The sequence below is a fragment of the Jaculus jaculus genome, chromosome 7 (assembly GCF_020740685.1).
Source record: "Jaculus jaculus isolate mJacJac1 chromosome 7, mJacJac1.mat.Y.cur, whole genome shotgun sequence".
Taxonomy (NCBI): domain Eukaryota; kingdom Metazoa; phylum Chordata; class Mammalia; order Rodentia; family Dipodidae; genus Jaculus; species Jaculus jaculus.
Genome location: NC_059108.1, coordinates 69754281 through 69774758, shown reverse-complemented (window position 1 = coordinate 69774758; position 20478 = coordinate 69754281). Strand labels below are relative to the sequence as shown.

The 20478-nt window shown below is 42.9% G+C and overlaps 1 protein-coding gene and 1 pseudogene across 1 annotated transcript in view; one reads left to right on the top strand and one right to left on the bottom strand.

Annotated features, from left to right (window-relative positions):
- Rnf212b (ring finger protein 212B) overlaps window positions 1–20478 on the bottom strand; it is a 141048-nt gene that overhangs the window by 118624 nt on the left and 1946 nt on the right. The gene's annotated exons all lie outside the window — the stretch shown is intronic.
- LOC101603992 lies at window positions 10850–15867 on the top strand (annotated as a pseudogene).

Here is a 20478-nt window from a genome sequence, read left to right as displayed (position 1 = left end):
GTGCTCCAGGGCTTCCAGCCTCTGCAAACGAACTCCAGACGCATGCGCTCCCCTGTGCATCTGGCTAACGTGGGACCTGGGGAACCGAGCCTCGAACCGGGGTCCTTAGGCTTCACAGGCAAGCATATAACCACTCAGCCATCTCTCCAGCCCAGGATATTTTTTATAATCATGGAAGATGTTAATAAAAATTTGAAGGAAAAAAAGAATTCAGGGCATAGTAGAAGGAGAAGAATTTCACTCCAAAGGCATAGGAGGTGTTCTCAACAAAATCATTGAAGAAAACTTCCCCCAAATTGGGAAAGAGGTGCTAATGCAGATAGAGGAATCCTTTAGAACACCAACCAAACAAAATCTGGAAAGAATGTCTCCTCGCCAGATTATAATTAAACTACCAAACATGCAAACCAAAGAAAAAATATTGAAAGCAGTTAGAGAGAAAAATCAAGTTACCTACAAAGGCAAGCTCATCAGGATCACAGTAGATTACTCAATGCAAACTTTAAAGGCCAGAAGAGCTTGGAGTTATGTATTCCAAGTTCTGAAAGATAACAACTTTTACTTTACAAAGTTACTTTATCCTGCAAAGTTATCCATTCAAATAGATGGAGAAATAAGGACATTACACAACAAAAGCAGGCTAAAGGAATATTTGAAGACAAAACCAGCTCTACAGAAAATACTTGAAAGAAACCTCCATTCTGAAGAGAAAGAAAAACACACATATGAGGAACCTGGAAAAAACAAACAATACTCCAATACTGCAAGAGAGCAAAGGTAAAACTGGAAGAACTACAAAAAAATATAGCAAAATTAAATCCACACCTTTCAATAATATCTCTTAATATCAATGGCCTCAATGCCCCAACGAAAAGACATAGGTTTGCAGACGGGGTTAAAAAGGAGGATCCTGGGCTGGAGAGATTGCTTAGTGGTTAAGCCCTTGCCTGTGAAGCTTAAGAACCCCAGTTTGAGGCTCGATTCCCCAGGACCCACGTTAGCCAGATGCACAAGAGGGCACACGCATCTGGAGTTGTTTGTAATGGCTGGAGGCCCTGGCATGCCCATTCTCTCTCTCTCTCTTCCCCACAAACCCCCCCACCCCCCGCCATTTTTGGACAATGGAACACTCAGGAGCCATAGATTGTTGCTAGAAAATTTTCAGTACCAGGGATGGGATAACTTCCAGTGAGTTGTTGGCTAGGGAGGTCCCAATGCTCCCAAAACATTATAGGCCATTGCCAAGGCCCTTGGTTTCCCACCATGAATAGATGGTAAAATCCTATTGCTGAAGACTCCACATACTTGTGCTGCAAGGCCTTTGTGAAATCCTACTGGAACTGAGCTGAGAACCTCTTCCATGTAGACTAACAGACAGAAAGCTGGAAGAAGCCATTCTGCACGCAATTTAATGGAAGAAAGAGAAATCACCAGTGAAGATACTCAACAGTGGACACTGCAAACCTTATATTTAGCCAGCCAGGCCAAATGAGCCAACAGGTGCAATAGTGGCACATCTGTCAATGTGGAAAGCAACTGCCCTCTAACTGGATTAGAGGCCCACTCCATGGGAGGGACTACATCCCTGATACTGAAAACTTAAAATGGGGGTAGTCATGAGCCCTGGGGGTGTAATGTCTGCTGCTGTCTGGCTAAATGTACATACCATGCTTATCAAACTGCCCAGTAAGCACTTCTCTTAATGTTCATACCCTTATATTAGTGCTACTCTCACTTTTGGTAGAGAATCTTCTCTTTTCAGATGGCAGTGACCTTGGGATGACTCAGAAGGCATCATGGTGCTGGAAAGAAGTGACAGGAGTGCTCAGTAGTGCAATATCTCTATCATACCTTCCAGGGCTCAGGGTCTGTTGCAGAATAGGTGGTAGCAAGAATTTAAGGGCCAAAGGAAGGGTAGGTCTCCATTACAACGTGCTCCCTCCAGACACAAAATGGCGTGGATATCCATGACCTCACAGTGCCTGACACTATCTACATAAGACCATCATAAGAGGAGGAAAAGATTATGACATCAAAATAAAAGAGAGACTGAGATGGAAAGGGATATGATGGAGAATGGAGTTTCAAAGGGGTAAGTGGGGGGAGGGAGGACATTAACATAGGATATTTTTATAATCATGGAAGTTATTAATAAAAAAAGGCTAGGGTGATAGCTCAGTGGGTAAAGTGCTTGCTTTTCAAGCAAGAGGCCTTGAGTTTGATCCCCAGTACCCATATTGAAATGTCAGCCATGACAGCATGTGCCTGTGGTCCCAGTACTCAGGGAGGCAGGAGTCTATGTAAACTAACTGGTTAACTCCATGTCAATAAGACATTCTGTGTCAAAAAGTGGTGTATGGTGTCCCTGATGCCAATACCTGTGAAGACATGCTCTTGCCTCCACGTGCACACTCACACCTATGCATGCATACCTGTACACACCCATGCACCCACACACCTGTGACCACTACATACACACAGTACACACATACAAAAAAAAAAAAAACAGAAGAGAAAGAGAAATGAGCCCCTGTATGATCCCACCATGACCCAAGTAGAGATTCCTGTTGCAATGCTTTCTTGCTTATCTTGTTTAGGGGCTGGGGAGGCAGCCCCCCACTTTGGCTTGCCACTATAAAAGCTTTGAAACAAGAGCAGAAGGAAGTAAGTGGAGGGAAGAGACAAACATTAAAAAGCCAACAAGGAGGACCAGGGAGATGGCTCAGCAATTAAAGGCATTTGCTTTTGTGCTGGTTTGGTTCAGTTGTCCCCTATAAACTTAGGCATTCTGAATGCTAGGTCCCCAGCTGATGGAGATCTAGGAATTAACGCCTCCTGGAGGCAGTGTATTGTTGGGGGTGGGCTTATGGGTATTATAGCCAGTTTCCCCATGCCAGTGTTGGGCACACTGTCCTGTTGCTGTGGTCCATCTGTTGTTGGTCACCCTCTGCTCATGCCATCATTTTCCCCTGCAATTGTGGAGCTTCTCTTCAAGCCTGTAAGCCCAAATAAACCCACTCCCCTACCATAAAAAATTGTATTTATTTGCAAGCAGAAAAAGAGGACAGAGAGAGAGAGAAAGAAAGAGAATAGGCATGCCAGGGCCTCCAGGCTGCACAGGAACTCCAAACGCATGTGCCACGGTGCACCTGGCTTTACATGGGTACTGGGGAATTGATCCTAGGCAGTTAGGCTTTGGAGGCAAGTGCCTTAATTGCTGAGCCATCTCTCTAGCTCATATGCATGCATTATTAAGATAAAGTTTATTCAGTGCCAGGAATAGAATGCCTCCAGTGAATTGTTGACCAGGGAGGTCCCTGATGCCCCCAAAACATTATAGGCCATTGCCAAGGCTCTTGGTTTCCCACCAGAAATAGATGGTAAGACCCTATTGCTGAAGACTTCATATACTTGGGCTGCAAGGCCACTGAGAAATCCTGCTGGAACTGAGCTGATAACCTCTTCCATATAGACCAGCTGACAGAAAGCTGGAAGAAGCCATTCTGCATGCAGTTCAATGGGAGAAAGAGAAATCACCAGTGAAGATGCTCAACAGTGGACACTGCAAGCCATATAATTGGCCAGCCAGGCGAAATGAGCCAACGGGTGCAATAGTGGCACGTCTGTCATGGTGGAAACCAACTGCCTTCCAATTGGACTGGAGGCCTGCTCCATGGGGGGAAACACATCCCTGATACTGAAAACTTAAAACAGAGGTAGTCATGAGCCCTAGGGGTGGAACATCTACTGATGTCTGGAAAAATGTATATACTATGCTTATCAAACTGCCTAGTAAGCACTTCTCTTAATATTTATACCCATATGTTAACGCTACTCTCACTTTGGAAAGAGAATCTTCTCTTTTCAGATGGCAGTGACTTTGAAATGATTCAGAAGGTATCATAGTGCTGGAAAGAAGTGACTGGAGTACTGAGTAACATCTTGATCACACCTTCCAAGGCTCAGGGTCTAATACGGAAGAGGTGTGTTGCAGTCCGGTTCGCATTGCTGGTAGAAATCACCCAACCAAGAGCAGCTTCCGGGAAAAAGAGTTTTATTTTGGCTTACAGGCTCGAGGGGAAGCTCCACGATGGCAGGGGAAAACGGTGGCATGAGCAGAGGGTGGACATCACCCCCTGGCCAACATAAGATGGACCACAGCAACAGGAAGGTGTGCCAAACACTGGGATGGGGAAACTGGCTATACAGCCCATAAGCCCACCCCCAACAATACACTCCCTCCAGGAGGCATTAATTCCCAAATATCCATCAGCTGGGAGCCTAGCATTCAGAACACCTAAGTTTATGGGGGACACCTGAATCAAACCACTACATTCCGCCCCTGGCCCCCATAAACTGATATCCATACATGATGTAAAATACAATGCTTTCAGTCTGACTTTAAAAGTCCCCATAGTTTTTATCAATCTCAATGATGTTCATACATCCCCATAGTTCAAGATCTTTTAACTGAGCCATAATACCAAAAAATAACCTCAAAAAACCCAGAATGGCACAGAATAAATATTCACACTGCAATAGATGGCATTGGGCATAGCAAAGAAACATTCAACCAATACAAGATTCAAAACAACCAGGGCAAACATCAAACTCTGTAGCTTCAAGTCCAGCAACTCAAACCAGTGACAAATCTTCAAGTCCGATAATTCTAACCAGCAACAAGTCTCTGGCATTCCAATTCCACCCCTCCAGCTAGGCTACTCACAGTCCTGGGAAACTTCACCGGGGCCGGCAGCTCCTCGGCAGCCATCTCATGGTCCCGGCATCTCCACTGGGTCTCCACTGCAAGCCACGGTTCATCCTCATGGCCCCATGGTGTCTCTATGCAGGCAACCAGCAAACCTGCTTCACACTGCCCATGGCCATTTCCAAACACAAGACCGTGTTGCAAACTCAATGACCCTCTTTCCAGCATTTCTTATACTCCACGATACCAGGTAGGGTGCCAATTTGTTAATCCAGGGGGGAATAAAGCAGACTTTGAAGAACAGGACACTCCTTGAGCACTCAGACCCCTTCAAAAGAGTTGACATTCTTCTTGTTGCCCTAGTGCAGGTCAGCTAGCCCAGTCTCAAAGGTTGTAATCTCTCAGTTGCAGCTGAACGGGCAGCAGTTCACCCAAAGATTTTCCTTTCTGTGCCATATCCCTCTGCACACACCAGTTCATTTCTACGCTAAGCAACCCTGCACGACTTCTCAGGACATGGGCACAAGAGCAAGCTTCTCACATAAACTGCTAGCCCAGTCCAGGCACAGCTCTTTCTCACCCTCATAAGCCAAACCTCACAGTCCATAGTTCTTACTGCCTTCAGGTCTTTCAGCTCTGACCAGGATAGACCATCAAGCTGTACTTACAGCACTGCAAGGCATCTCTTAGGCCAAGGTTTCAACTCCTTCCACTTTCCTCTTGAAAATCAGCTTCAAAAGGCCGAAGCCACACAGTCAGGTGTCTAGCAGCAACCCCACTCCTCGGTACCACTTTACTGTTGCAGTCCGGTTCGCATTGCTGGTAGAAATCACCCAACCAAGAGAAGCTTCTGGGAAAAAGAGTTTTATTTTGGCTTACAGGCTCGAGGGGAAGCTCCACGATGGCAGGGGAAAACGGTGGCATGAGCAGAGGGTGGACATCACCCCCTGGCCAACATAAGATGGACCACAGCAACAGGAAGGTGTGCCAAACACTGGGATGGGGAAACTGGCTATAAAGCCCATAAGCCCACCCCCAACAATACACTCCCTCCAGGAGGCATTAATTCCCAAATATCCATCAGCTGGGAGCCTAGCATTCAGAACACCTAAGTTTATGGGGGACACCTGAATCAAACCACTACAAGGTGGCAGAAAGAATGTAAGAGCCAAAGGAAGGGTAGGACTCCGTACAACTGCTCCCTCCAGACATAAAATGGCCTGGATATCCATGACCTCATAGTGCCTGACACTACCTACACAAGACCATCATAAGAGGAGGGAAAGATCATGGCATCAAAATAAAAGAGAGACTGATTGAGATGGGGAGGGGATATGATGGAGAATGGAGTTTCAAAGGGGAAAGTGGGGGGGGGGTATTACCATGGGATACTTTTTATAATCATGGAAAATGTTAATAAAAATTGAGGAAAAAAAAGATAAAGTTTAATGTACAAATTAGGCACAGTAATAAAGTAACAATAGCTGATAATGAAATAGAATAACAATATGCTAAAGACAAGTATATTAACATGGTCACTTTCTCTCTCAAGTATCTTCTAGTACTCTACTCACCCTTCATGTTAACTGCAGGTAACTAAAATGGCAGAAAGTAAAACCAGGGATAAGCGGAGACTAATAAAACCTTTTTACTTATTTATTTTTATTTTTAAAAATCTTTATTTATTTACGAGCGACAGAGAGAGAAAGAGAGAGAGAGAATGGGTGAACCATGGCCTCCAGCCACTGCAAACAAACTCCAGATACATGCACCATCTTGTGCATCTGGCTAACCTGGGTCCTGGGGAATCAAGCCTTGAACTGGAATCCTTAGGCTTCATAGGCAAGCACTTAACCACTAAGCCATCTTTGCAGCCCCCTTTTTATTTATTTATTTTATTTTTTATTTATTTGAGAACAACTAAGAGAGAGGAAGAGGCAGAGAGAGAGAGAGAGAGAAAGAGATAGAATGGGTGCATCAGGGCCTCCAGCCACTGAAAATGAACTCCAGAGGCATGTGCCACCTTGTGCACCTGGCTTACATGGGTACTGGGGAATTGAGCCTTGAACCAGGGTCCTTAGGCTTCACAGGCAAGCACTTAACCACTAAGCCATCTCTCCAGCCCTTTATTTATTTTTTTAAGCTTCATTTTTTTTTTAATTTATTTCAGAGACAGGGAGAGAGAAGTAAGGTTGCCCTGAGTTCAGTGTCAGTCTTGAGTACAGAGTCCCAGGTCAGTCTAAGCTAGAGTAAAAAAAAAACTCGCACGTACAAAAAATAAAAATCAAAACAAGGCTGGGGGTGGGGTACTTCCTCCCGAGTTGTTCTAATACCCCCGAAACAATACAGACTATTGCTAAGGCTCCTGGTTTTCTACCAGATGCTTTGGCTTCAGGACGCTGAGAAATTAAGCTGGAACTGAACTGGAAGCCTCCTCCCCTCTGACTCTCACGGTGTTGAAAAGTACTTGCAGCCTTCTGGGGGGAGAAAAGTCATAAATGGTTGTCACCAGCAGTGGGTCCTGCAAACTACACTGCTGGCAGCCAGGCAAACTGTGTCAACTGGTGTAATGATGGCATGTCTGTTATGAGGGAAACCAACTGCTCTCTGACTGGGTTTTAGGCCTGCTTCATGGGAGAGAATTTATGCTTGGCACTGAAAACCTAGTCAAAAGCCTATGGTTGGTACATGTCTTTAATCTGAGCACTCAGAAGGCTAAAGAGTATTGCCATGAGTTTATCAACAGTGTAATGTTCACAGTGAGTTCCAGATCAGCCTGGGCTAGAGTGAGACCTTGCTGCAAAAACAAACAAACAAAAAAAAAAAAAACTCTACAGCTGGGGAGGTCATAAGCCCAGCAGGAGAAAGCTACTACTGTTTGATTAAATGGGTATATTATGCCTATCAAATTGCCCTTTGTATTGCTGAAAACTCCACATGCTTGGGCTGCAAGGTCACTAAGATATTAAGCTGGAGCTGAGCTGAAAACCTTCTCCCCATAGACCAGCTGACAGAAAGCTGGAAAAAGCTACACTGCAGGCAGCCCTGTGGGAGAGAAACATCATCAGTGGAGCTAAAAAAAAAAAAAAAACAGTGGACAATGCAAGCTAGGCCAAATGAGCCAACAGGTGCAATAGTGACATGTCTCTTATGGGGGAAACCACCTGCTCATTAATTGGACTGAGGCCTGCTCCATGGGAGGGAATACATGCCTGGTACTGAAAGGCTATGACAGAGGAGGTCATTAACCTAGGGGTGTAATGCCTGTTGGTGACTGGCTAAGTGCATATACTATGCTCACCAAACTACCCAGTAAGCACTTCTTTTAACATTCATACCCATATATGTATGCTACTTTTACTTTGGGTTAGAGAAGCTGCTTTTTTCAGATGGCAGTGACCTCTGTGATGACTCAAAAGGCACTATAGGGTTGAGAAGTGACAGAGGAGTGTTCAGCACTGAAACATTTCTATCATACTTTCCAAGGCTCAGGGTTCACTGCAGAAAAGGTGGCACAATGAATTTAAGAGCCAAAGGAAGGGTAGGATTGCTTACCATGCATTCTTGCAGACACAAAATGACCTGGATATCCATGACCTCACAATGCCTGGTACTACCTACACAAGACCCTCATTATAGGAGGAAAAGATGACATCAAAATAAAAGAGAGAGCTGGAGAGATGGCTTAGGGGTTAAGCGCTTGCCTGTGAAGCCTAAGGACCCCATTTTGAGCCTTGATTCCCCAGGACCCATGTTAGCCAGATGCACAAGGGGGCAGTCTGGAGTTTGTTTGCAGTGGCTGGAGCCCTGGCACGCCCATTCTGTCTCTGTCTCTGTCTCTGTGTGTCTGTGGCTCTCAAATAAATAAATAAACCAAAAAAATTTTTTTAAAAAGAGGGCCGGAGAGATGGCTTAGTGGTTAAGCAATTGCCTGTGAAGCCTAAGGACCCTGGTTCGAGGCTCAATTCTCCAGTACTCCATGTAAACCACATGCACAAGGTGGCTCATGCATTTGGAGTTTGTTTGCAGTGGTTGGAGGCCCTGGTGTGCTCATTCTCTCTCTTTCTCTGTCTGTAGCTCTCAAATAAATAAAATAAAATAAATCTTAAAAAAAGTAAAATAAAAAGACTAATTGATGGGGAGGGGAATATGATGTAGTGTGGATTTGTGAAGAGGAAAGTGGGGAGGGGAGGGAATTATGGTTTATTGCCTAGAACTGTTGTTAATAAAAAAAGTTAAAAAGAATAATTAAAAATAGCTATCATCGAGCTGGGGAGATGGCTTAGCGGTTAAGCGCTCGCCTATGAAGCCTAAGGACCCCGGTTCGAGGCTCGGTTCCCCAGGTCCCACGTTAGCCAGATGCACAAGGGGGCGCACGCGTCTGGAGTTCGTTTGCAGAGGCTGGAAGCCCTGGCGCGCCCATTCTCTCTCTCTCCCTCTATCTGTCTTTCTCTCTGTGTCTGTTGCTCTCAAATAAATAAAAAAATAAATAAAAAATAATATGAATGTAGATTTATTTAAAAAAAATAGCTATCATCAAATTAGATGCTGTAGTTTTTATAATTTAAAAAAAATTGTATTTGAGGGCTGGAGAGATGGCTTAGTGGTTAAGGCATTTGCTTGCAAAGTCAAAGGACCATGATTTGATTCCCCAGGACCCACATAAGCCAGATGTACAAGAGGGCACATGTGTCTGCAGTTGGCTTGCAGTGGCTGGAGGCCCTGGCATGCCCATTCTCTCTCTCCTTCTCTGCCGCTCTCTCTCTCAAATAAATAAATAAAAATAAAAAACTTAATTTTTTTTTTTTTAATTTGAGAGAGACAGAGTATGGGTGCACCGGTGCTTCTTACTTCTGCAAACAAACTTTAGACACATGCACTACCTTGTGCATTTAGCTATATGTGAACGCTGGGTATTCAAACCTGGGCTGTCAGGCTTTTCAAGCAACCATTGAGCCATTTCCCCAGCTCAGCTTGTATTGTTTTGTTTTGTTTTTCTCTTTTTTCAAGGTAGGGTCTCACTCTAGCCCCAGCTGATCTGGAACTTACGCTGTCGTCCCAGGCTGACCTCAAACTCACAGCGATCCTCCTACTGCCAGCCTCTTGCATGCTGGGATTAAAGGCGTGCACCACCACAGCCAGGTTATAGTTTTTAACATTCCCAAACTAGTATATTCTTAGATGTGTGGCCTGGAATACAGACTATAAAATTCTTCTTTGGAAAATTAGAATTTAGATTGCTAATAGTTAGCAATGAATTATAACCTTTTGTTTATTTATTTATTTTTTGGATTTTCAAGGTAGGGTTTTAGTCTACTATGTAGTCTCAGAGTGGCCTTGAACTCAAGACAATCCTCCTGCCTCTGCCTCCCAAGTGCTGGGATTAAAGGTGTCCACCACCACACCCTTTAAAATTTTTATTTATTTATTTATTTGAGAGAGAGATTGAGAATATGAGAGTGCCATGGCTTCTAGCCACTGCAAACAAACTCCAGATGCATGCACTACCCTGTGCATCTAGCTTATGTGGGTTTGGAGAACTGAACCTGGGTGCTTTGAGTTTTCAGACATGCACCTTAACTGCTAAGCCATTCCTCCAGCCCAAATGATTACCTTTTATCTTGGAAAATATACCTCTAGTTTCCCAATGAAGTCTATATATAATGAATATTTTTGTTTGTTCATGGAACTGGGAATGAACCCAGAACCTGAGGTGTGCTAGGCAAGTATTCTAGAGCTACATCTCCAGCCCCTACAATAAATATAGAATAACTTTATTTATTTAGCATTTCTATATCCCAGGCACTTATTATTTGTGTGTATGTATGTGTGGTATGTAGAATTTATACGTGGGTGTGTACAGATGCACACATCCCATGTACACGTGAGCATGCCCAAGGAGAACATCAGGTATGCCCCTCTTTTACTCATCCACATATGGCCTTGAACCCAGAACTGCTATTGTCTCAAGCCTCAGCAATTCTCCAGTCTCTGATGCCCACAAAACTGTGGGTATTGGCATGCTTGGCTACATCCAGCTGTTTATGTGAGTGCTGGGGAAACTCAGATCTTCTCAGGCCCTCAAGCTTGAATGGTAACCTCTCTTAACTGCTGAGCTATTTCCCCAGTCCCCCAGGCACTATGGAGGTAATAGTGAAGAAAAATGCAAAACTTTTATTAGAAAGCCTGGCTTGGTGGCAAGCACCTTTAATCCTGGTACCCTGGAAGCTGAGGTAAGAAGATGGCTATAAGTCTGAGGTCAGCCTGGGCTAGAGTCAGCCTAGACTACAGTGAGACCCTTTCTTGAAAAGTAAGTTTTATTTGATATTATGGGAAAATTTAAACATACACAAAAGTAGAAACAAGACCTGATGGCCCACACCTATGCTCCTAGCATATGGGAGGCTGAGGGAAGGAGAACTACTGTGAGTGTAAGCCAGTCTAAGAGTGTGTGGTGAAGGGCAAAAAACAGTATAGTAACTTTCTACTATGCTATTATTCATCACTCATCTTAAAGAATATAAATTCGAGCTGGGCGTGGTGGCGCATACCTTTAATCCCAGCATTTGGGAGGCAGAGGTAGGAGGATCGCTGTGAGTTTGAGGCCACCCTAAGACTACATAGTGAATTCCAGGTCAGCCTGAGCAAGAGCAAGACCCTACCTCAAAAAATAAAACAAACAAACAAACAAAATATATATATGTATATAAATTCTTGGCTGGAGGGATGGCTTAGTGATTAAGACATTTGCCTGCAAAGCCAAGAAACCTTGATTTGATTCCCCAGGACCTACGTAAACCAGATGCTCAAGGGGGCGCATATGTCTGGAGCTCATTTGCAGTGGCTAGAGGCCCTGGCCTGCCCATTCTTTCTCTCCCTCTCTCTGCCTCTTTCTCTTTCTCTCTCAAATAAATAAATAAAAATAAAGTATTCAAAATAAATACACACACACACATTCTTGGGCTGGAGATTTTAAGGCACTTGTCAGCAAAGCCAAAGGACCCAGGTTCAGTTCCCCACTGTTCACAAAAAGCCAGATGTACAAAGTAGCCCATGCGTTGAGTTTGTTTGCAGTGCCTAGAGGCCCTAGTGCACCCATTCTCTCTATCTGCCTCTGACTTTCTCCCTGTCTCTTAGATAAATAAATAAATAAATAGGGCTGGAGAGATGGCTTAGTGGTTAAGCGCTTGCCTGTGAAGCCTAAGGACCTTAGTTCAAACCTTGATTCCCCAGTACCCATGTAAGCCAGATGCATAAGGTGGCCCATGCATCTGGAGTTGTTAGCAGTGGCTGGAGGCCCTGATGTGTCCATTCTCTCTCTCAATCTCTGCCTCTTTCTGTCTCTGTCAGTTGCTCTCAAGTAAATAAAAATAAAAACAAAAAATTTTAAAAAATAAACAAATTAAAAAATATTTTAAAAAATCATTCATATATATATATATATATATATATATATATATATAAACTCTTAACAACATATATATTATATTCCTAATCCCAGCACTTGGGAGGCAGAGGTAGGAGGATCACCATGAGTTTGAGGTCACTAGAGACTACATAGTGAATTTCAGGTCAGCCTGGGCTATAGTGAAGCCCTACCTCAAAAAAACCCACAACGAAAAACAAACAAACAAACAAAAAAAAACAACAAAAAAAACCCCACAAAAAATATATATATATGTATATATATATTCAGTTAACCTTTTCTCATTGATAATCTTCCTTCCTCTGATATTATTTTGAAACAAATCCAAGATGTTGGATTATTTCATCTATAAATATACTAGCATATATGTCTCTAAATTAGATATTCTTTAACAATCTTATGATCATAACATGCCTAAAAAACAAACAACTTTAATAATCTGGATCTTACATTCTGTTAAACAAAGTTTCAGGAGGTCATTGTTTTGGACTAAGTTCCTACACTGCACCCCAGTAAGCCAAGCTAAAAATCAAAATTAAGTCGCTCGTGCTAAAAGTCCATTTCACCACACTGAAGTTAAGGCTGTTATCTGACCTTCTGAGAAACCAGGATTAGGGAGATGGCAGCCACATTTTCCAAATGTCAGATTCAATGGGTGCAATGATAAAGCCTCCTGTACTCTAATCCTTACACAAAGATGCAACTTGGACAAACATAATGCTAGCTAATCATTTATTTTTCTATTGTTCCCCCTGTCTGTTCCTTACAAGTAAAGCAGCTTTGAAATAACCACTTTTGTTTTAGTTTCTGCTTCTTCAACCCTTTCCTGTCTACAAAACCAACATCCTCAGGCTGTGGGGGGTCTGCTCAGTGGTGCAGTGCTGGCCTAGCATGAGCAAGGGCCTGGGTTTGAACCCCAGCAAGACACAAAGGTGTTTTTTGTTTTTTCAGGTTTTTAAAATTTATTTTATTTTTTCAAGGTAGGATTTCACTCTAGCCCAGAATGACCTGGAGTTCACTATGTAGTCTCAGGGTGTCCTTGAATTCACAGTGATCCTCCTACCTCTGCCTCCCAAGTGCTGGGATTAATGGTGTGTGCCACCACGCCCAGCACTGTTGGGTTTTAAAAAATATTTTTATTTATTTGCAAGCACACAGAAAGAGAAAAAGGGGGAGAATTGGGCATGCCAGGGCCTCTAGGCACTACAAACTCCAGATGCATGTGCCATCGTGCATTTGGCTTTATGTAGGTATTGAACAATCAAACTTGGGTTGTTAGGCTTTGCAGGCAAGTGCCTTAACCACTGAACCATCTCTTTAGTCCTCATTCTGTTTTATAGAGTGAAATCTTGCTGTATTTTACAACTGAACAATAACAAATTAAGATGTTAAACTAAACTGTCATTTTGTTCTCTAACAATTCTATTAGGAGGGACAGAGAAAGGGCAAACAAGCAAGTAAGAAAACAATTTTAGATAATAATTAGATATTACTTTAAAAGAGTTTAAGTGTGGTATGGTAGCAAACAGCAATAATCCTAGCAATCAGGAGACAGAGGCATGAGGATCATGAGCTTTGAAGCCAATCTGGCATACATACTGAAATGCTCAAAACAACAAAACAGGCTAGGGAAATGGGTAAAGTCCTGCCCAAACAAGCAAGGAGCTCTGAGTTTGTATCCCCAGCACCCATGTGATATGCTGAAGGGGTGGCACACATCTGTGATCTCAACACGGGGGACGCAAAGGCAGGAGGACTTGTTTGCAGTGGCAAGAGGCCCTGGGATGCCCATACTCACTCATTCTTCCTGTGGCTGCCTCTTTGTCTTTCTCTCAAAAAAAAAAAAATTATATATATATATATGAATGAATGACAGTTTCCCCGGGCTTGGTGGCACATACCTGTAATCCCAGTGCCCAAGTGGTGAGGCAGAAGGAGTACAAATTCCAGGGTAGCACGGGTTACATAGTGAGACCTGTCTCAAAAAAACAAACAGGAGGGGGCGGGGCCCCGCGGAGCCTGCGTTGGCACACGGGGCTGCTGCAATGGCGTTGCCGGTATTCCTAAACAGGTATCTACTGCTCGGCCCAAGAGCACCTGGAGTTCCGCCTTATTTGAACTATGGGCTCATGGAAAATCTCCTGAGGAGCTGTATACTTCTCTTAAAAATTATCTGTTGGGCTGGAGAGATGGCTTAGCGGTTAAGCGCTTCCTGTGAAGCCTAAGGAGCCCAGTAGAGGCTCGATTCCCCAGGACCCACGTAAGCCAGATGCACAAAGGGGAGCATGCATCTGGAGTTCGTTTGCAGTGGCTGGAGGCCCTGGCACGCCCATTCTCTCGCTCTCTACCTGCCTATTTGTCTGTCTGTCACTCTCAAATAAATAAATTAAAATGAACAAAAAAATTATCCTGTGGAAAAGATGGTTCCATTTCTACATTCGGACTCTACATATAAAATAAAGATTCACACATTTAATAAGACATTGACACAAGAAGAAAAAGTCAAACGAATCGATACACTTGAATTTCTACCATGTGAAGGCAAAGTGAACTTAAAGAAACCACAACATATATTCTCTATTTTGGAGGAAAAATGCATCCCTGAAAATCCACATAATATTTATTTTGGTAGATGGAATGCAGATGGACAAAGAACTAATTGGATCATATAGTGTCAAAAAGAGACATTTTATTGGAAATGCAAGTATGGATGCTAGTTTATCATTCATCATGGCCAACCATGCAAAAGTGAAAGAAAACAATACTGTGTTTGATGCATTTGTTGGAACATATGGCCTCCTGATAGCATCTGCTCATTTTGGTGCATATGTGCATGGCTTGGGAAAGGCAAGCAGGAAAAACCAGAAATGGAGAGGACCAGATGAAAACATCAGGGCATATCTTCATCAGTATGGTTTGGAGAAGTCTTACCTTGATGTCCTGGTTTCAGATGCATCTAAGCCTTCCTGGAGAAAGGGGCACAATTTTTTTTTTTTTTTGAGGTAGGGTCTCGCTCTAGCTCAGGCTGACCTGGAATTCACTATGTAGTCTCAGGGTGGCCTTGAATTCATGGCACTCCTCCTACCTCTGCCTCCTGAGTGCTGGGATTAAAGGTGTGCACCATCACACCCAGTGACAAATTTTGATGTAATTATCACTGATCCTTCATATAGCATCAGAGTATGACAAGAAGAACAGGGTCACAGAGGGAAGTACTAAAGGGGATAGAAAAATGTCCAGAAAGCCATATTCCTGTTTCCTTGAGTTATCACCTGAGTGATATGTTTTTTTGACCTGTTAAACTTCACAGCCAAGACCCTTGTATTAAGTGGAAGACTAATCCATTGGTTACCAGTGTACATACCAGAATACACAGAAGAGATGGTGCCCTGGCACCCCTGCCTGAAACTCATCAGCAATTGTGAGCAGAAGCTTTCTAGACACACATCCAGGCACTTGAGCACCATGGAGAAGGTGAAGGAATTTGAGAACCTGGACCAATATTCACATGTACTAAGTGATGGCTTTCTGCCATACCTTTCATAAGAAATATTTCAGTGGTATAACAAAAAGAACTGCCAAGGAAGAAAACTCCAACCAGGAGTGCAAAATGAAGATTTTGATAATAAAGATTAAGCATTTGATAGAAAAGACATCTAGATGTGAACTTTCTTGTATGATTCTGAAAACAGGCTATTTTAAATTTTTCTGTATAAAAAAGCATGTGCTCTAAAGCAAATTGAGCATCTTTGTTTTATACATTGTTCTGTTGTTAAAAGGCCCTTTGACTTTGCTTAACATATAGGTACTCTCAAGTATTAATGTTAAGTGCTAATTTGTATATTTTTTACAATTTACAAAAAAAATTGTTGACTTTTTAACCATATCTGCCATATATCTAATAGGCAATTAATAATGGTTAAGGTCAGCCTGAGTGAGACCCTACCTCAAAAAACAAAAAGAAAATTAGAATTAAAAATAATTTTTTATTTGGTAAATTTTAATTTGACTAAGTTGTCATTGGTTTACATTGTTATTAATAAACTATATTAGAATCTTTTAAATTAAAACAAACAAAGAGCTGGGGGTGTGATTCAAGAGCAGAACATCTGTCTAGCATGTGCAAGGCCCTGAGTTTGATCCTAGGCACCACAAAACAAAATGGGCCTTCATCTTGGATAAATAATAAAAACAAACATTTAAGACAGAAGTTTCCACATGTAAGCACTCAGGACTACAGTGATATAAATCCTTACAAAGAAGATCAGGATCCCTTGGGCTGAAGAGATGGTTTAGTGGTTAAGGTACTTGCCTATGAAGCCTAAGGACCCACGTTCAATTCCCCAGGACCACATAAGCCAGAAGCACAAGGTGGCATATGTGTCTGGAGTTAGTTTGCACTGGAGGAGCCCATTCTCTCTTTCTCTCACTCAAAACAAAGAAAAGTTGTTTTTTTCTTTTTTTAAGATGATCAGTCAGTGTCCTGGGTCAGACAGGGCATAGTACAGGAGTTGTGGGATTATGGCAGCTATGGGGAACAGATCTTTGTTGCTTTCCCACCAGCAGTGGGCTGGATCCCTGGAATCCAGCCAAGTTTAACAGACAGAAGGATCATCTGCTGGAATTTTTGTCTCTAGTGTCAGAGCAAGGATTCATTATCTCCAGAGAAGCATGAATTAATTAACCATCATAACAAAAGCCTGCTCCATCCAAATTCTCAGGATTGCATAAACTCTAGAAGATACGTCTTCCCTTGAATTTAGGGTATGTCCAGAAGGCAGACAGAGGACAACTAGAAAAGTCTTTTTTAACTGACAGGGCTGGCTTTGTTTTTCTTTTTCTTTTTGACCTGTGTTGGCCTTATCTTTTTAAATTTCCTTCCTTTTTCTCCCCCTGTAATTTTCATCTACTTCCCTTATTTTATTTATTTATTTAACTTATTTATTTATTCATTTTTGTTTTGTTTTTCGAGGTAGGGTTTCACTCTAGCCTAGGCTGACCTGGAATTCAGTCTCAGGGTGGCCTCACACTCACAGCGATCCTGTCTACCTCTGCCTCCCAAGTGCTGGAATTATAGGCTCAGCTTTACTTTCCTTATTTAAATGACATAAATGCTTCTAGAACTACTGGCTCAAGAAGCTACCATACAATGGACCACTGACTTTAATTTTTATTAAAAATGTTTTTATTTAATTAATTTATTTATTTGAAAGAGAGAGAAAGAGGCAGATACGTACATAGAGAAAAAATGGGCATGCCAGGGCCACTAGCCACAGCAAACAAACTCCAGAGGCATGTGCTACCTTGTGTATCTGGCTTTTATGTAGGTACTAGTGAATCGAACCTGGGTCATTTGGCTTTGCAGGCAAGCACCCTAACTGCTAAGCCATCTTTCCAGTCCAATTTTTATTTTTAATTAAAAATTTTTTTAAATTTATTTATTTGAGAGCGACAGACACAGAGAGAAAGACAGATAGAGGGAGAGAGAGAGAATGGGCGCGCCAGGGCTTCCAGCCTCTGCAAACGAACTCCAGAAGCGTGCGCCCCCTTGTGCATCCAGCTAACGTGGGACCTGGGGAACCTAGCCTCGAACTGGGGTCCTTAGGCTTCACAGGCAAGCGCTTAACCGCTAAGCCATCTCTCCAGCCCAAAATTTGTTATATTTTATTTATTTATTTGTTTGTTTGTTTGACCTAGAATTCACTATGTAGTCTCAGGTGGCCTCAGACTGACAGCGATCCTCCTACCTCTGCCTCCTGGAGTGCTGAGATTAAAGGTGTGTGCCACCATGCCTGGCTTTATATATATATATATATATTTATTTATTTATTTATTTATTTGAGAGCGACAGACACAGAGAGGAAGACAGATAGAGGAAGAGAGAGAATGAGCGCGCCAGGGCTTCCAGCCTCTGCAAACGAACTCCAGACGCGTGCGCCCCCTTGTGCATCTGGCTAACGTGGGACCTGGGGAACCGAGCCTCGAACCGGGGTCCTTAGGCTTCACAGGCAAGCGCTTAACCGCTAAGCCATCTCTCCAGCCCTTTATATTTTATTTTTATTTATTATTGTTATTATTATTATTATTATTGGGTTTTCAAGGCAGGGTCTTGCTCTCACCCAGGCTGACCTAGAATTCACTATGTAGTCTTAGTGTGGTCTCAAATTCAGAGTGATCCTCCTCTCCTACCTCTGCCTCCTGGAGTGCTGGGATTAAAGGCATGCACCACCATGCTTGGCTTTATTTATTTATTTAAGAGAGAGTAAGAGAGAGAGAGAGAGAGAGGGAGAAAGAGAGAGAAAGTGTATGTACCAGGGCCTCTGGCCACTGCAAATGAACTCCAGACACATGCGCCACCATGTGCTTCTGCATTCTGGAGAGTTGAACCTAGGTCCTTAGGCTTCTCAGGTAAGTGCCTTAACCTCTAAGCTATTTCTCCAGCTTTTTCTCCTTTACTTTAAAAATATTTTATTTATTTATTTATGTGCAACCAGAGAGAGACACAGAGAGAAAATGGACATACCAGGGCCTCTAGCCACTGCAAACGAACTCCGGGTGCATGTGCCACTGTGCATCTGCATCTGGCTAACTGGGTACCCAGGTAGTTAGGCTTTGAAGGCAAGTGTCTTAACCACTGAACCATCTCTCCACTCCCCCCTCCATTGTTTTTGAAACAGTTTCAACACATATCCCAGACTGATCTTGAGCAACCTAGGCTGGCTTCAAACTCGGAGGTCCTCTTAAATCTCCACAGTGCTGGGATTACAAACTTGCCTCTCCACATCCAGCCCATAGGCTTTATTTACCTAATATATTTATCTATTTATGTGTTTTGCGGCAGAGTCTCGTTCTGTAGCCCAGGCTGACCTGATCTCATGGCAATATTCCTGTGTCAGCCCCCTGAGGTGTTGGGATTATATAGCATGAGCCCATATCTCACCCATGGGTTTTAATCTAAAGAAGGGTTTCAGTCTGACTTGGAGTCTGTAGATAAGAGACGAGAGCAGTGAAAGCACGGGCTCAGGGCTGACTCCAGGAAGATGTTTGGTCCTCTGTGAGTGGCCGCAGAGTTCATAGCTCTGCTACAAAGAATAAGAATAGAACACTTTCTGTCAGGCACAGAAACAAAGCTAGAAATGGAGTAGATGTGCTTTGTGCTCCATTCCTTTGCATTAGCTTTTTTTTTTTTTTTTTTTTTTTTTTTTTTTTTTTTTTTGGTGTTTTGAGTACCTCTAGCTTAGGCTGACCTAGAATTCACTATGTAGTCTTCTCAAGGTGGCCTTGAACTCATGGTGATCCTCCTTCTTCTGCCACCTGAGTGCAGGGATTTAAAGGCATGTGCCACCATTAGCATTTTTACCTGTTTCAAAAAGGGACTATCAGAACATCAGTGTTCAACTATGGCAAGTGAAATGTCCCTGTGGCATTTTTTTTGTGTGTGTGTGTGTGCAGTAGGTGTCAGCCATACACAGCCTTTCTCTTCCTCAGACTATAAAGTATTTTTAAGAAAATGTTCTTTCCACCTATCTTTTCCTGGTTAATAAGGCTGATTTCTTGTCATCTTAAGCACGCAATGAGAACCATCACTCATAATGCAAATAGAGATGCACTAAGTACTTTTGAAATGTCCGCTAGGTGGCCTGTGTGAAGAGGGTGGTGAATGGGGGGAAGGTGGGGGAGAGTGGCTATGTTAAATCCTGTGGTTCTCACAGAACAGATTCCAAAGAGCTGACATCAAGGTGGGTGTCTAAGAGACCAAGGTATGACATGAACTCGAGAACACACAGAGTCCCAGCACTCGGGAGGCTGAACCAGGAAGATCATGAATTTGTGGCCAGCCTGGGCTATATAAATGACATCTCAAAACAACAACAAACATGGGACAAGCCTGGTCAGAAGTCCTCTGTTTCTGGTGAAAGGAGTTGAAGCATTGACATGTGTTCTAGACTAGAAGAGCTCAGTATAAGTGGGTGATAACCTGGCCCTTGAACAGATTCAATGTCTGGTCTTTGACCTCTGGCATGATACTTCTTTGAGCTTCAGATTCATAATCTTTAAAATAGGAGCTAGTGTGTGGGGAAGATAGCTCAGTGGGAGAATGATTGCTTAGCAAGATCCTGGTTTTAATCTCAGGTACCATAAAAATAAGAAATAATAACTGGTTTTGTGAGCTGGGTGTGGTGGTGCATGCCTTTAATCACAGCACTCAGGAAGCAGAGGTAAGAGGATTGAAGTGAGTTTAAGGCCAGCCTGGAGCTACAGAGTGACTTCAAGGTCAGCCTGGGCTAGAGTGAGATCCCACCTCCAAGGAAAAAAACAAAACAAACCAAAAACCTAACAATAA